At 47.2% G+C, this 18,278-nt stretch overlaps 1 protein-coding gene across 10 annotated transcripts in view; it reads left to right on the forward strand.

Annotated features, from left to right (window-relative positions):
* mgat4c (mgat4 family member C) overlaps positions 1–18,278 on the forward strand; it is a 93,485-nt gene that overhangs the window by 5,958 nt on the left and 69,249 nt on the right. For 3 of the 10 annotated variants that reach the window (XM_072708887.1, XM_072708913.1, XM_072708920.1), the window contains exon 2: positions 9,938–10,284. The exons of the other annotated variants lie outside the window; for them this stretch is intronic. The gene's annotated coding sequence lies outside the window, so the exon portion shown is untranslated. The remainder of the gene's footprint in view (positions 1–9,937; positions 10,285–18,278) is intronic. 10 annotated transcript variants of the gene reach the window in all.

Below are 18,278 nucleotides of genomic sequence, written 5' to 3' on the forward strand. Positions count from 1 at the left end.
CCTGTGTAGGAGATTCAATTACCCATCAGCTGCCATCAATCCTTTAACGTTTTTGCTGTTCTTCACACTGCGGCAAATATATAAGGGGAGGTATGGAAGTGGGGCATGAAAATGTGGGAGATTTGTTCTATTCAAAGCAGAATGAAATGCCCATAAATATAAAAAATATTTCACAGAGGTGTTAAAAATATAATAATTTGCTTTGCATGGATGTTTACAAAAAGTTGCACACGCATCATCAGCTTCCAAAAAAAGGAGGGACAGAGAGTGACGCTTGTGTTCAGGAAGGACGACGCTGAGTGTTCAGCTTTTCAAACAGGACGTACAGTAACACTGGCCACAATAAACCATCAAGGCGGTGAAGTGGAGATTTATGGAAGCAGGCCACCGTACCAGTGTGCAGCTCTGATGCGAGGCAGACTGCAAGAGAGGTGCTATCGTTGTCATTATTATTATAAAAATTAGATTTGGCTCTCATGTGGAGACAGCACTTGCCTAAAACAGTTGGTACAGTCAGTGTATCCTTTGATACAGGCTGCCGTTCAATTTTAGCTCCGATGCCAAGGAGTCCGCCAAAAGCCCACAAGTATCACGTACGCATATACCGATTATAAATCCTACCCCCTGCTGCTTGCTAAAAGCAGGCATCCTTAAAAGGGAGCAGCCCATCCAAACCCCGACGGCCATCTTTGTTATTGGTCTAATGCTCTTAATGCGGGCTTTTATCTTCCATGTGAGTCCTGCAGCCTGGCTCTCGCCGCTGCTGCCTGAACCCCTTTGCGCCCCTGCTGATTTCCTGCTTTTCAGATCCTAAACCCGCCATTAATCCCTTTCATACAGGAAGCACCATCACACAGAGCATGCTATAAAAGGCTGCATTAGGGCCAGCGTTTTGGCACCGCAGGCTTTCGCAGGGATATCGGCACAAGTGGGGTAATTTCCGACTTCCTGTTCTGTCAGTGAGAAACGCACAGAGACATTTAGTAGGAATTGAGTCGAAGTACTTAACATATACTGTGAAAAGAATATTTACTCTCAGGGATTATTTTTTTCCCAGGAAATTCAGTCTGTAAAATAATCATGTCATATTAAGTACAGTGGAAAAAACAGGAATATGAAAATGACCAGATATGACCGTGAACATTGCTAGAGCTGCAGGCTTTGAAGATGAAGCTTATGTAAGATATGAGTGAAGCTTCCTCAGTGTGAAATGAGGAATCATCCCAGCTCCAAAATGGGTCACCGAGGAAGGTGCAGCACTTCGCCATAAAAGAAGCTCTGGAATGAAACGCGATTTCCATGCACGCTCGAGCTGAATTCTTATCAAGGCGCGCTCCCAAAAGCTTCACCGCGCTTTATTCCCGCCGTCATTCAGCTGAAAACGAGGGCAGATGCTTGTCTCAGAGACTGCGTGTGAAGCACGTTTCCCCTGGATTTCAGGGAGTTCAGAACAATGAAGGGAACTATTAGCTGCCTAATTGGCCTTTGCTATTTGAAGCCCTTTGTGAAAGACTCTTCTAGAATCAGATGTACTTCTGTGCCTTGGAATTTAATACACCTTCCCGGTGCAGAGTATCAAGTGAGCACTTAGTGTAATAATATGGTTAATTTGAAGGCGAATGCTTTGTAATAATAGGGACCACGCCACCGTAGCCTCTACGCTGATGGAAGTGACCCTTTTCATGTCGACGTTAGAGAGATATCACTCTGAACGGCTTATTTAAGGAGACGAGCTCTATATCAAAGCGAGACAGGGGCCTCGTAAAGGAAATTCAATCCACTGAGGTCAGCAACCAACACATGTTAGGGAGAAAGCACCGTGATGAGCAGTGGAGCCTCCTGTAGTGGCAGTGCATCGGAACCAGGACGCTGAGTGTGTTACAGGCCGGACACCCCAGGAAAGGGGGGTGCTGACCGGACTTCGCATGGAGCCTTCCTGTAACGGCTCCCCAGGGACTCACTGAGTGGGAAAGGGAGAATCTCATCGGAGGAAAAGAGATATGTTAGGGTGGAAAATCAAGATCCTAATGGGTGGAAAAGAGAGATCCTCACAGGTGGAACAGAGATCTCAGGGTGGAAAAAAGATATCCTCGTTGGTAGGATAGGAAGATCCTAATGGGTGGAAAAAAGAGATCCTCAAGGATGGAAAAGAGACATCCCCTACACAAATGAAGTCATTGATTGTAGGACTGGGGTGTAGTAGATGCTGTACCATTCATTACCATTCATTAATGCAATCAAATATACAGCACAATTCATAAAACAGAAGTGTCAGAAGAGAGCTGCAGAACGGCCTCATGTAGTCCACATGACAGCAGACTCTGACAGACGCCTGGCATGGAAGAAGAAACGGTGCTGCTGTCCTGAGAAGTACAGTGAGAAGTACAGTGCTTCATACCCAAACAGCCACTGTATAAGTTCCACACCCTTATTGACTTCAGAAGCTCATTTGCAGATACTCCAATCTGGGTTGTCTCACTTTATATGTCCTCTTGTGTATCTATTATGTGCACTTCTTTATTTCTATGTTCTATCTCTATTTTTCTTTTGTTCTATTGTTTTTTGTACATTTTTCTTGATTGCATGTTTAATTGTATGTTTGTTTACCTCATGTCACCACTTGCAAAAAAAAACCAAATTGTTCATTATTTTATTCATCTACATAATTTATTGTCTTGATTGCCCTTGATTGTTCTGCCCGATACCCCAAAGTAAATACCCCTTGTCGGTAAAAGTAAGTAAAAGTACACCCACTGTATTAGTACTTTTTTGTACTTAGCGGATAAATAGATTCTGGTTCTGGTTCTGGTGAAAGGCTCAGGGACTGTGGTTCTAGTTCAGCTGTGTCAGTCTTCCATCCTTCCTCAGGGACCTATAGGCTTCGCCATATTTCAGCCGTAGCTGTGGACTAAAGCAAGTCCGGGAGCCTGACCCGACCCGACATGACCCAAGCTTTTCCAGCAAAGGCATTGGCTGATTATTCTCCATGTGTGCATTTGAGAGCGCCTCAGTCAGCCCCCGCGGTACAGGACAGTATCTCTGGAAAGATCCAGAAGGCACACGGGAGTTTTATTTACACAAAAAAGTTTTGAGGGCAGAACCAGTCAGATTGTAGAGGAGGTATGTCCAAGCAACTAGAAGAGGTGAGACCAACCTATCAGATGTCTTGGTCCCGCCTCCTCTAGTCGCTTCGACCCACTTCCTCTACAATGTGATTGGCTATCTCTCTGAACCAATCATTTTTCCTTCTGCCCTCAGAACATTTTTGTGTAACACTCCCATGAGCATCCAGAAGCTATAAGCATGAGACTGCAGCTCGACCATCCCATGACCAAGCCAGAGGATCTGTGGCCTAATATTCTTGCACATGAAAATAGGAGCAAAGGAAGCACATTAAAGCCCAGTGAGAGTAAGCATCCTCACACATTGCAGGTACAACACCTTCCCCCGAATCACCTCCAAATCACACCCACCCGCACCACTCCCGCTACCATGCCCGCGATCCCGTGTTGTTTACTTTGATGGTATATTTTTGCTTCTCTGAAAAGAACCGAATATGAACTGTTTTCTCTTGACAGCTTTGATGATGTGAATAATATAAGCCTCTCAAATGTGAAATGCAGAGCCTCTGCAGATCCACAGGATATCTGGAGAGGATTACGTCACTTTGTCAGTCGCCCATTCCTCCTGAAACTAGGACACCTTCCATCTTCCAGCCAGCACACATTTTCCCGGGAACAGAAAATAAAGCCAGCATAGCGTGACTCAGAGGTTGCACTGTGTTTACAGACTGGTTACGGCTGATTAATGTTCTGTTTAACTCTTTGGGGGTGATGGGGTCACATGCCCCCCAGGGACCAATAAAGCTCCATCTCATCTTCCAGTATCTTATCTTATTTTGAAGCAACTATTTCTGTCATCGTGATATAGCTCACACAAGCAATATGAACAGAAACATGTATGTATGTGTATGTATATTTCATAAATCGACAAGATGCAACCCACACACACACACCCTTTGCTCCGGTTTTGCAAGATTCAATTCTCTTCTCGAGTGTAGATCCTCCTGGAGTCATTAGTCACCAGATGAGTCAGTAAACGCCCTTAACAGCTGAAAATACGGCCTAAATATTAAAGCTGCAGAAATACGCACAAGTGCTCATCTCATTGGGCTACTGAGTCATCTTATCCTGAACTCAAAGACGTGCAGAAGGGATAATGATTACTTTAAAAAGGCTTTGCAACAATTGAGCTAATTAATCTCCTTTTTCTGATGGATCTTTGAAGGTGTTATGATCACGTGCAGCACGGATCGGGGAAGCAGGTGCACGGAAGCCAGGGATCGGGGAATACGGAGTTTAATGTCCAAAAACACAGAGCACGCAACAAAACAACGTCACAACGTCAATGACCGGACTGGGGATACAAACGGGAACGCGGACTAAATACAAGAGACAAGCTAGACTTAACAGGACACAGGCGATCACAATTAGGGCTGAACACGAGGTAACGAGGTGGGCGTGGCACACATCAGGAGCGGACCATGACAGAACCCCCCCCCAAAGGCGCGCACACCGGGCGCGCCCAAGAGGAGGCGACGGACGGGACGAGACCGGGGAACAAGACCTGGAAGACAAAAGCAAAAACATCAACGAGACACTGGAAACAGGACAGAGACACAGAACAGGAACAAGGACCAACAGAAAGACAGGACCTGACAAAGAACAGGAAACGCAGACAGGCAGACAGAGAAAGGAGACACAGAGGGGACACAAAACGGAGGAACAGGACGAGGAGTGAACACAGGAGACACTGAGGGACGAGGAGCAAAACCCGGAGGGACAAAGGGACCAGGAGGGAACGGAGGAGACACAGAGGGACGAGGAGCAAAAACAGGCGGGACGGAGGGAAAGGGAGGAGGAACCAGGGGAGCCCGAGAGAGCCCAGGCGGGCGACGGGCAGCGGCCGGAGGGACCACAGGCGACAGGGAGGAGGGAGCAGGAGGGAACCACACAGGGGTCGAGGGAACGGGACGAGGGAGAGACGGAGGGGACACGGAGGGAGCAGGAGGGAACACCAGCGAAGGCAGGTAGGAGGGGAAAGCCGCGGCAGGCGACGGCGCAGCCGGAGCCGGCGAAGGCGCCGTCCGACGCCCCGCCGAAGCAGGGGGGCCCGGAGGCGACCGACATGGAGCTGGAGACGACGCCGAGGACCGGCACCGAGGCACCGGGGGGGGACCCGGAGGGGACCACCGACCCAGAGCCGGAGGACCCGCAGGCAGCCACCGAGCGACAGCTAGGGGCCGAACGGGCGAGCCAGGGGGCAGGGCGGGCGGGACCCGGGCCCGACGCAGGTGTCCCCGCCCTTTCCGGGAGACCGATAGGCGGGGACCTGGCCGGGGTCTCTCCCACCGGGGTGATGGTGGAAGAGTCACAGGGGAAGCCACGGGGGCAGTCACAGGGGAAGCCACGGGGGCAGTCACAGGGGAAGCCACGGGGGAAACCAAGGTCATCCCCGAGGGGTCCCACTCAAGCTCCCCCTCCGACTCCATTATGGAGGGAGGAGCATCAGGGCAGCAGTCCGGGACCTCCTCGGAGACAGGAGCATCGGGAGTCGTGGGGGGCTGAGCTGAGCGCTCAGGGGCCGCGGGGAGCTCAGGGGCCGCGGGGAGCTCAGGGGCCGCGGGGAGCTCAGGGGCCGCGGGGAGCTCAGGGGCCGCGGGGAGAACGGCGGCAGCAGGCGTGGCCGCCTCAGCAGGCGTGCGGGCAGCAGGCGTGGCCGCCTCAGCAGGCGTGCGGGCAGCAGGCGTGGCCGCCTCAGCAGGCGTGCGGGCAGCAGGCGTGGCCGCCTCAGCAGGCGTGCGGGCAGCAGGCGTGGCCGCCTCAGCAGGCGTGCGGGCAGCAGGCGTGGCCGCGGGCAGAGCGGCGGCCTCAGGCAGGGCCGCGGGCAGAGCGGCGGCCTCAGGCAGGGCCGCGGGGGTCACCGGGGGCACCTCAGCAGGCACGGGGAGCACTGGAGTCACGGGGAGCCCTGGAGTCCCGGCCTCAGGCAGGTCCGCGGGCAGAGCGGCGGCCTCAGGCAGAGGCACGGGAGTCACCGGGGGCGCCTCAGCAGGCGCGGGAGTCACCGGGGGCGCCGCTGCAGGCGGCACAGGAACCACGCGGGGCGCTGCAGGCGGCACAGGAACCACGCGGGGCGCTGCAGGCGGCACAGGAACCACGCGGGGCGCTGCAGGCGGCACAGGAACCACGCGGGGCGCTGCAGGCGGCACAGGAACCACGCGGGGCGCTGCAGGCGGCACAGGAACCACGCGGGGCGCTGCAGGCGGCACAGGAACCACGCGGGGCGCTGCAGGCGGCACAGGAACCACGCGGGGCGCTGCAGGCGGCACAGGAACCACGCGGGGCGCTGCAGGCGGCACAGGAACCACGCGGGGCGCTGCAGGCGGCACAGGAACCACGCGGGGCGCTGCAGGCGGCACAGGAACCACGCGGGGCGCTGCAGGCGGCACAGGATCCACGCGGGGCGCTGCAGCCTCTGGATCCACGCGGGGCGCTGCCCGCGTCCGAAACCGTGGAATCCGCGGGATCGCGTCCTTAACGGACCTGGCCCCTTTAAGGGCCAGGCGTGTCCCGGTGAAGGGGCCGGCTGGCTCAGGCTTGGCCAGCGAAGCGGCGGGCAGACGGACTTCGGGCGTCCGCCTAGGCGAAGCGGCGGTGACGTCACCCGCGAACACCGCCGGGTGGAGAATCGGGTAGGGATTCTCCCAGCGTTCAGCAGGGCAAGCTGCGGAAAGGGAGACAGCCCCCAAAAAGACCTCCTGCGCGTCTTCCCGTCCTCTGCCTCTCCGCTTCTTCCGCGTTCTTCTCCGCGCTGAGGTAGGCGGAGGCAGGGGCACCACGGGCAGCTCGCTGTCTGGCAGCCCGCAGTCCAAAGCGACCTGCCTCAGCGATACCCTGGCAACCCCCTCCCGAAGCTGCCGCACGTTTTCGCGCACCTCCCCCGCAAGGTGCGCGTCTCCGGGCAGGGACATCTTCTCTAAGACGTCCCTGCTCCGGCTGGCTATAGCCCGAAGCAGGGGATCCTCCTCGACTTCGGGCTGGGTGAGCCAATATAACACCTCCTCGGTGAGGTCGAGAAATTCCGCCTCACCGATCTGGGGCGTCTTGTGGATGAGTCCGGTCATTCTGTTATGATCACGTACAGCACGGATCGGGGAAGCAGGTGCACGGAAGCCAGGGATCGGGGAATACGGAGTTTAATGTCCAAAAACACAGAGCACGCAACAAAACAACGTCACAACGTCAATGACCGGACTGGGGATACAAACGGGAACGCGGACTAAATACAAGAGACAAGCTAGACTTAACAGGACACAGGCGATCACAATTAGGGCTGAACACGAGGTAACGAGGTGGGCGTGGCACACATCAGGAGCGGACGGAGCGGATCATGACAGAAGGTTTAGCACCACATATTACAGTCGCCATACTTTACCAGACTGTAAATATAATGAAGCATACTCACACTTCAGGCAGCAATGCATAACTACCAGCACAATGACACGACAGTGACTAACATGCTATTCGGTGCTGACTGGTCAGTCCTGCTACAACGCAACCAATGCGATCCAGACAAACCTCGTGTTCACTAAAATTGTGTATTAAATACACATATCCAATAGGAAAATAGGGTTTGGGAAATGTAACTCCAAAACTTAGTAACTTATGCCAAACAAAATAAATTACATAACACAAACAGTGATGCCAGTGGCCTATAATATAAGTATATGCATTTTAAATAAGAAACAATAATAATAATACATTAATTATATCATAAACATCTATGGGTCTAATGAGTGTCACGAGAATTGCCTAGGAATCGCTTCAACAGAACGTGCTGAATTCAGTTGTGGAGACAGGAGTAGTGATGGCCAAGACGATGCTTCATGAACCATTTACTGTATTTGCTGACCCTCACAAGATGGTGCTATTGGTTTACTTTGAGCCATTTCTTACTTGTTTTTTTCCTGTTTTTTTTTTTTTTTTAACAGAGAGCACCATCTAGTTGGGTCAAAAAATATAACAAACGGTTCATGAAGCGTCGTTTTGGCCATTATTTTTCGGGAGTAGTGAACCACAGCCACCATGCGGCCGGGTATGCAAGTGGCACAAATATTATGGTATGCGGAGGGGCACTGTATAGGCAACATGGCTACAGACAGTCTACGAAAAGCGAATGTAAGTTAATTGAAAAACGTTGCTGTGTTTTATATGATAGTTTATCATATATTTTTAGATTTTTAGAATCTAAGACTCTGATCTCTGCAATGCGTGGATGTACAAAAAGTTCAGTTTTTAGATTTGAAAACCGTTTTGACCGATACACTACAAGAATCGCTGCAAAATAAGGATTCGTTCACCATTTGGACTTCACTGTCATTCACTTGGATGGCTGTTTTTACGTGCAAGTAGTGTTTCTCCATAACACCACATGCCGTTATAGTTCGCGTTCTGCTTTCATGTCCGACTGAAAACAGCGCAAATACAAATGCAATTCTGCGTTGGGTTGGACTTCATCAATCGCGTTTAATCAGATTCGCCGTGTGATATCACGCGTCGTGGCAGGACCGGCTTGGACTGACTATACATAAACACAGATTATGTTTTGATACATATATCTCCTGGGGTGAGTCCCCTATCCCTCGAGAATTCAGGGCAGCGTGTACTCCACAGATACAATATTTGTTTGTAAAAGATGCTTGGATGCTAATGTGTATTTTTAGAGGACAGGCTAAATTTTAATGACATTATTATTCTCCTCTCTTTTTACACAGGCTACTGGAAGTGCTGGGTGTACTGTTGCCACTCTTTTGTAGGAATAAGAATAGTTACCGTGATAATAGCATAACGACCCAAACCTTACGTCATGAACAACAGGAGTAGGCGTATTCCAGATGAAAGCATAAGTACTGCTCACTACTCTGTTTAAATGAGGCTGAGAGATAATTGGCACTGGTTTAGACACAGACCAGGCCCAATTACCTGATTACCAGTCAGGAACAGTTGTGGAGAAATATGTCTGGTGTTCATGGTTTAAGTTTAACGAGTCGATTTCTCCGTATGTTCGTAATATCTTTCATGAAATTTTGTTTTTAATGAACAGTAAACAGTGCATTGAACAGTAAACACCAAACACACAAAATCACATGGTTCTGAAGAACCTAATATTGAGTTTTTCAGAAACAGCTTTTAAAAGTTAATTACATACGGGGTTATGGTTTTATGGGACTTAATGGAGATTAACAGATCATTGGTGTCAGCAATTAACAAGGAGTTAATGCACATTATTACCCAAACCATCTGCAAAATGTTGTAAAATGTATCTGCCCTTTAAGGCATCCGGCTTAATGCTTAACGCAGTGATTAACAGCGGGCGGCTGAGCAGCCGTTGCTTCGGCCGACGTGCCGCATATGAGTTTGAACACGCCGGACTGACCCCCCAGCCCCCCCCCCCGCCCCCCCCTCCCCCATGGGTGTCCCTGCGGGTTTCGCCATGGGACCTTTTAACTACCACTACCCCTGTCAAACAAGCAAACAATTACATTAATAAATTCTTTAACAAAGAATTAAACTAACGCATACGGACGCATATGATTATTGTCAGTTCTGCATTTTAATTCTTAGTTTAATGCCCAAAAAGCCAAAACAGGAGAGTGACGCTTATGACGAGCAGCTGCGTGGAACGGGGAACCCGGTCTTAATGTAGGTGTCCTGATATTAATTTTCTGAAGTTTACAGTGACATCTATTGATTCTGGCAGATGTTTATGCAGCAGAAAGGACGTAGTGATCATTAAGTGCATCTAAGCACAAGTGGAGGAGGATGCTCTGCTTCATGTACGTTGGCTGATCGCGGCGCGTTGCTCTAATACACAGAAGCGGCAATGGAAACCAGGCAGACAAAAATGGCAGCGCTAACGTGAACTTCATGACGGCCCCTGTTGTCTTCATCCATAACCATCAAAGCCGGCCGTCTGCAAGGCGATTATTACGGTCTCCGGCGCTGCGGACGCAGCCTTCATGAAGGCGGCTCGCTCCGCACGATCTGGCAACCTCTGAGGCTCCATCAGCGGACAGGAGTCAGTGTCCACCGCGAAGATGCGCCCATCGCAGCGCTATGTGCCGACTGTCTGACATCTCAACAGCCCTTCGCTGGCTTCCACCGTACCAGCAGGTATTTGGCGAGGAGCTCCGGCGGACCTCTGCCGTTTAATGGTCTAACGGTACGTACTATGCTTTGTTATTATAATCTATCGGCACCGCATCGCTCCCCTGGGCTTCCCCTCTGAAGGTCTAACGGGACGTACCGTGCATCTCTGTTATTGTAACACACCGGTGCCCCATCGCTCCCCTGGGCTTCCCCTCTAAAGGTCTAATGGGACGTACCGTGCATCTCTATTATTGTAACACACCGGCGCCCCGTCGCTCCCCTGGGCATCCCTTCTAAAGGTCTAACGGGACGTACCGTGCATCTCTGTTATTGTAACACACCGGCGCCCCGTCGCTCCCCTGGGCTTCCCCTCTAAAGGTCTAACGGGACGTGCCGCGCGTCTCTGTTATTGCGCTGCCTCCCCATCACCGTCTTGTTTGCCGACTGAAAGTTTTCCGCACCCCGTGTGGTTATCGCGGGTCTTCATGTGTAATTCCTGGTTACTCCGTGGCAGCTGATATAGGAAACAAACTTGGCTTCCCGCTTACTGCTCACACTCGCTTTTTAACATGAAAAATGTGAACACAACACTGACAGTAAAATCATAAAATAGCAAATGAATAGACACCAAACACCAGCCCTTTAAGATTCTGATATTTTTTAAGTTTATGTGACCATGATTTAAGGGGATTTTCCTTCATGTCACGCAGAGATGGAGCGATGGCCAGTTACCGCACGTTATAACAGCTAACTTGGCGCAGAACTTCTCTGAAAGGCGCTGTCGTTTATCCTTCATATTTTTCCTGTTTGCTGCAGTACAGCGCAAGTTGATACTGCGACATGAGCAGTTGTTGCTAAGGTAGAAATCGGGCTGTGTGCAGCTGTCAGACATCAATACTGATGCCTGATCGATCGCATGATATGTGTGCTTGTTTAAGGCTGTAGATGCCACTACACGCTTTATATTTACGTGAATTTATTTCAGGTAAGAGATCTGGGTGTGAAATCAGATTGCTCCTAGCCGTGTTACATTAATCCATTATAAGGGATTTAAGGATCCAAATGGATTACATTTATTTTTATATATGGTTTTTACCAGGTTTCATAACCATGGCGAATCATGACTGAAGTTTTGATAAAAAAAAATGGATTTTTAACCAAAAGGCGGAACATACAGTTTTTTTTATCAGTGAAAACCTTTTGCCACGGACACATTTTCCCATATTCCGACAGGTTGAAAATCCGTGAATTTTACGGCTAAATGTAGCATATATGGCTGGCGTGGAGCGGATTTCTTTTTTAACGAAAGTGGCAAGTTTCACGGCGATACGTTGTTTTTAAACTAAAAACACGCCGTATTGTTGGTCCTCTAGGCGGCCTCTTTGGACACGGAAGCCTTTTCGCTGGAAATCTAAACACCCAGAATTAAAATAAGGTCATTAAGAAAAATAACAGGCCAACCTCTGATTCTAGCAAATAATAATATAATGAAAAGGCATTTTTCTGAGAGCTTACTGATGGTTCTTGGTAGGTTGAAGATGTGTTATAACATAATTGTGCGGGTGACATGACAGAGCTTACTATAATTATCTATAATTATTATCGGCTAATCGTACCTTAAACATATCTAGGTATGGATTTCCCATATTCACACCCTATGCGTATGGATCCATTCCGTTAACATAGCTGGATTTATCAAGCTCGTTTTTCCATATTATGTGTAACAAACGGCTTGATCTGGATGCCCGGAAATTAATGAGCGAGTAAACAGTGTTTGCATGCATACAAGACTAGTTTAATTAAGAAAGATCACCAACGTCATGATCCATGCATCCATCTCCTAACCACGTATCCTGGTGGGGGTAAGTAGCACAGGGCACAAGGCTGGGTTACACCCTGGAAGGAATTCCAGGCCCACGTTATGATGAATCACATTTAAATAAGGCAAATCCTTTAAAGTGCTGGAAATAAACTGATTTTTACCTCTGCTGGTGTTGAAGGGTGATTTTCTGCAGTGATGTCAAGCCACCAGGTGAATCTGATGTTTTGAGCTGCCCACTCATGCAATTTGATTACGTCAAAATATTGTGTCACAATAAAGTTGTGTTCTGCTGGTAATATATGACAGTGTAACAGTGAAGCACATCATGGATATCGCTGTGTGCCGCATATGGACTAGCCGTAATTATGTTTTTGTCCAAATATCACCCAGCTTCCTTTGTTCAAATTAACATTCTCGTGTAAACCGCGACACAAGCGATCCGCGAGCTTTCAGAGGACCGACTATCTTACCTTCCCGAGTTGACGGGCAATGCTGCCCCGTCAGCTGACAGACAGCGCAGAACGCCCCATTCAGACGCTAATGCTCCTCCGCCAGCATTCAGATCTGTCCCCTCCGTCTGCTAACGTAGCCAAAGTCATTAGTTGTTTGCTTGTTTAATTTCCTTCCTCCTGTAATGGTAAGTAAAATACCTCCTAGTTGTTTTTAATTTTCCTTTCTGACAGCAAAAGATATGTCTGCATGATTAAAATGTCAGAGAGCTCCATAACCGTTATCAATTACACTAATTAAAGTCAAAAGAATATAGAGACAGTCATATTCCATTAGAAAATGCAATTACGTTGTTAATACAGCGTGTTCTGCGTCAGGGATTCGGTCCCTATGTTAATCATTTTTGGATCATGTCTCACTAAGATTTTTGTCGTTTTAAACTGTTAGCTTGTTGAGCATTTTGATTGCTTTGTGTATAATTCCATGGTATTAAGCATGGAGCTGTTGCTTTCAGATGTACTGTACACTGTGCATGCTAATTTTGGTTCATGTCCAACCCTGAGAGAATTGATAGGAAAGACCAAATCAATTGGCCAGACTGATTCCAGATACCAGTGGCACGTGGAGGCATTGTTATTGCAGAGGTATTATGGTATGACTTCCATGCGCTTGTAAGGAGCCATTAAAGGTAAGGCTGCCTAATTTAGAGAGTATACAGAAAAAAAGTAAAATAGACTTGAGTGATATGAAGTCTGAGCAAAACAAAATATGCAGAAAATTAAGTGAGCAGTAGATAAAAGACAGACTATGGAGTAAAGTCATAAGAATGATGGAGTAATTCAGTCAGCAAAGTAACAGCATAAAGTCAGCAAAGCAGTGGACTAAAGTTAACAGCAAAGTACACTCTGCAGAGTAATGGAGTAAAGTTAACAGTGCAGTACAGTCAGTGAAGTAGTGAAGTAAAGTCATCAAAGAACTGCAGCACAGCAGGAAGAACATATTGCATAAGCATGTTGAACAGGTTTGGCTGAGATAACTTTTATAATGTCAAATGCAAATGAATCTGAAATGCCATCTGTGAGAGTACTCAAGGTAACATTCTCTTCTTGATTCATCAAGTATATATAGTATATTACACCCTTTTCCTTATATTCTCTGTTTTCACTGAGAATTTTAACGTTACATGTACACACATATTGGCATTAATCCGGGGTGCACCAAGCCTCATACCCTTTGCTGCCCCCCCACCCCATGACCCTGACTGGGATAAGTGCTTAGAAGATGGATGGATGGATGGTTGTCCACAAACACTACACGTATTTATGTGTTATATATTTTATATTTATGTGATGTATTCTAGACACTGTGGCCTCAATTAACAGGTTCCGCCAGATTTCATTCCCTGTGTGATGAGAATGGGCTCTGAATGAATAATTCATGAATATTAACCAGCCATAATATCATAAACAATGACAGTAAGCTAGCTGTAAAATAGAAGGACTGAATAGTTTTAAATGTGGCTGGTGTGTGACTCTCTGGGTTTGGTCTCTGTGCCCATCACCAGCAGGATGCCGCTTCTCTGTTGGACCACGGAGCAGCACTTGTGGATTGTTGACCCTGCTTTCTTGAATGTACATTGCTTTGAATGAAAGCGTCTGCCTAATACAGTGGTACCTCAGTTCTCGAACTCATTAGAACTCGAATTTCTTAAAAGTGGAACCAACCAGTTCGAAAAAAAAATTACCTAGAGCTCAATCTGAATCTCAGAAGTCAAACCGTGAACGCTGACCTAAGATAACTTATGCGCGGGGAAATGAGTCACGCAGCACGTCTCTCAGCGGAAACAAAGGGTAACGCTTCAGTCTCAGCCTTGCATTAGCTGTGATAGCACCGTGCATGTTTACACTAACTGAACACATATATTTAGACAGTAAAAATACATTTAGACAATGATAGACAGTAACAGTAATTATTATATAATAAAATACATTTAAAAATAGAGATTTCTTATTCATAATTTTTATATTAATAATAAACCATTAATACGTTTTATTATAGTGATATTTTTGTGCCGATCGGGGACGGAAAGGAGACAAAGGCGCAGACGTCAGGGTATAGGGGAATACGGAGTTTAATTACAGGTAAGGCAGGCAAAACGCAGACGGACAATACAATGACCAGACTGGGGAAACAAACTGAATCGCGGACTAAATACAGAGGGCTAATGGCAACAACCAGAAACAGCTGATCACGCGGGGATTCCGCACTGGGTTAACGAGGGGGCGTGGCACGCGGAAGGAGTGGACAATCGGGGCAGGACACATTGTTTGGATACATTTATTTTCTTACTTTACAAATTACTGTTTTGATAAATGTGCTTAGATGTGTTTAGTACAGTATATGCTCTTCTTGTTTTATCTGGTTAATTTTGTGTTTAAATGCTAAAAAAAAAAAAACATATTTAGGTGTAATTTTTTTGGGGCCGGGAACCAATTAATTGGTTTTCCATTATTTCTTATGGGGAAAATTCGATCACAACTCGAACTTCATATTATTCGATCCGGAGTTGTGATTAAATTCGAGTTCTGAGGTACCACTGTACAGTATGTGGAAAGCACAATCGCATATGGTTGACATTTAACCAAAATTAGTTTGATAAATCGTTTATATCATCAACTAGTTATGAACAACAAATATACCAGGATAACAACGACAACAATAAAATTATCATTATCTTTTTATTAAGGATTCACACTCCCTCACTTAATCATCATGTTGGTTTAAAATACTATGAATTGCGAATATCGACGGAGGGACCTTTTATTGCTCGTGCAGAATGAAATATCATAATTGTCTGTAGATAGTGTAGTCATTGTCCGTGGACTGAAAGTCATACAGGTACTTGAGTTGTGCTGTGCAGTCAGTGACACAGGGACAGGGGATGAAATAAGTGACACATACATTGAAAGGCAAGGGTTCCATCGAGCCAGATGAGAGATGAACTAGAGATGCACCGGCGCCGATCCAGACCTATTTGACGGATCGGATATCAGCCATGCGTGACCGATCCACGTCCTATACTTACTTATTTAGTTTTTGACAATCTCTAAAAAGATAGCTCCTATTTCGTGTTTAATCTATTTGTACAATCAATCGCAAGACGGCTCTTTCCCATTTTATTTATTTATTTATTTCGCGGCATTCAAATCGAACGCTAACGCTGCCCCTCAGTCTTTTTTGCTACTCAGTGGGTGTGAGTACAGTGACTTCCGCCTGCTGTGACGTCATGCGCATACCCTCCGCAGTACTAGGAGCGTAAGATAAAACGTGACGATCTGGAAGTATTTTACGCTTTTAACAGAAACCAGTACCACAGCGATTTGCAATCTTTGTAAAATAAAGTTTTGAGAGGTGACAATAGCGTTTAATGGACAATCCCACTTAACAAAGCGCACGCAACTGTGCGAGGCAAAAAAGGAGTCGTTAACCTGGACTGTCCTGCGAACTCGCTGCAGCTTGTGATACAAGAGGGGCTGCCATCGCAACAAAGTGTAATTGAGCTGACGCCAATGGTAGAAAAACTGTGTTAAAATTTTAAGCATTTGCCACTTGTGTATACTTGCTTTGAAGATATTCATATTTAACTGCAAATGGCTCAAAAACGCTTAAAACAAGACGTACAAACGAGGTGGAACAGTACATACAAACAGTGTGTTTGTAGTAGCCCAATTAAATATTTTCTGTCATACATTTTTTTCCATCTGTATTTACTAGCTTAAAAAATAATATATAAAGTATAACAAAGTAAAAAGAGCTCTTGTATTGGAATCGGTATCGGCAGTTGTGTATTGGAATCGGATCGGAACTGAAAAAATGTGGATCGGTCCATCACTAAGATGAACATGACCTGATGGCCTGCTGGGAGCCTGGCTGTGTGGTGTGGACCCTTGTCCCATGTGGACAGAATGAACGTGGGTCCCGATCATCCCAGTGTGCCCACCGTGTGACGCTGGTCTAGTCCATGGTGAAGTGTTTGCTGTGTGGAGTAGCTGCTGTGATGTGGAATAGCACCATGGGCTGTGTCTGGATCATGTGACTTCTCCGCAGGGCTTACAGTATTCCCTAGCCCTCAGAGTCCTGAAGTCCTGGGCACGCTGGGCCCAGAGTACATTTCAGCCTTCTGACCACCTCCTTTCGTGGAGGAGATGTGTGGGTGTCACTTCATACGTCACACATTAGTCATTTACCTTTATTCTAGACCACAAGCCATTACAAGAATGCATCTTTGCTGACAATGACAGGTCAAGATGAAGCAACCCTTTGGGACAGTTGTTCACACAGACAGTTTAGAGCACATCCTTCAATCTTTCTCCTGCAGGCTGCTTACAGAGCTGTCATTGGACTGAGCTTGTAGGGCCACTGGTCTGGAACACAAGGTGACAACAGATATTATATTATCTCATGATCATTCTGCAAATAGATCTTCAGTCATTTATGCTCTTTCGCGTGAGAAATTAAACATTACAGAACGGCAATGTATTGATTCTGGTCTTAAGGTGGCTTCAGAGTGGGGTCCCCACCACTTCTGTGCTGAGAAGGTGGAACGGCCTTCCTCCTTCCTCCTGCTCTGCTGGTGGCTGATACTATTGACGCTTTCAAAAAATAGGTGAAGCCGCATTTGTTTAGACTTGCCTGTGGGAACCTATGCGCTCGCTTTTCTTGTTTGTTGTGTTTACTGTCTAATGGAATGTCAGTTTATCTTCTTAATCTTCTGTTTGCTGTGTCTGTTGCAGTGTTTTCTGATTATCTACTGCACTTTGTGACTTTGTCTGTGAAAGGCGCTTTATAAATGCATTTTTGCTGTACTTGAAGAAACTATCAGTGAAACATCGGTCTTTGCTCTCCCAGCATCTCTGCTGTGAGTGGACTGGTTTTCAGGAGCCGTCTGGGGAAGAGAATGCAGTCAAAGGAAGGCAGAGCAGAGACTTCTTCGGTATTAGTGCTCGGAGACACTGACGGAGTGCTACAGCGAGCGGGCGTAGCGTACCCGCTACGAACCCTTTATGTAGAAATTCCTTAAAATGTAGAGCGTGTCATACATGGGAATCACCAGCGCCTGGCCAGTACACCTCGATTTATGTGAGTTTCCAGGTTAATTGGTATCATCTGTAATTATGTGAGTGGCATGTAGCTGTCTGTCTGAGTGACATATCTCTGAGTGACATGTAGCTCTCTGTCTGAGTGGTGTATCTCTGTCGGAGTGACATTTAACTCTCTGTCTGAGCGACGTATTTCTCTCTGTCTTAGTAAGGTGTAGCGCTCTGTCTGAATGACATGCATCTTTCTATCTCTGAGTAACGTGTAGCTCTCTGTTTGAGTGACGTATCTCTATCCGAGTGGCATGTAGCTCTCTGCCTGAGTGACATGTAGCTGTCTGTCTCAGTGACATGTAGCTCTGTCTGAGTGACATCTCAGGGTGACATGCAGCTCTCTGTCTGAGAGACATGTATCTCACCCTCTCTAAGTGACATACCTATGAGTAATATGTAGCTGTCTCTGTCTGAGTACCATGTGTCACTCTCTGTCTGAGTGACATGTAGTTCTTTGTCTGAGTGACATGTATTACTCTCTGTCTGAGTGACATGTATCACTGTCTGAGTGACATGTCTCTGAGTGACATGTAGTTCTTTGTCTGAGTGACATGTATTACTCTCTGTCTGAGTGACATGTATCACTTTGTCTGAGTGACATGTCTCTGAGTGACATGTAGCTCTCTGTCCGAGTGGCATGTATCT

Source organism: Paramormyrops kingsleyae, chromosome 1, assembly GCF_048594095.1.
Source record: "Paramormyrops kingsleyae isolate MSU_618 chromosome 1, PKINGS_0.4, whole genome shotgun sequence".
Lineage (NCBI taxonomy): Eukaryota > Metazoa > Chordata > Actinopteri > Osteoglossiformes > Mormyridae > Paramormyrops > Paramormyrops kingsleyae.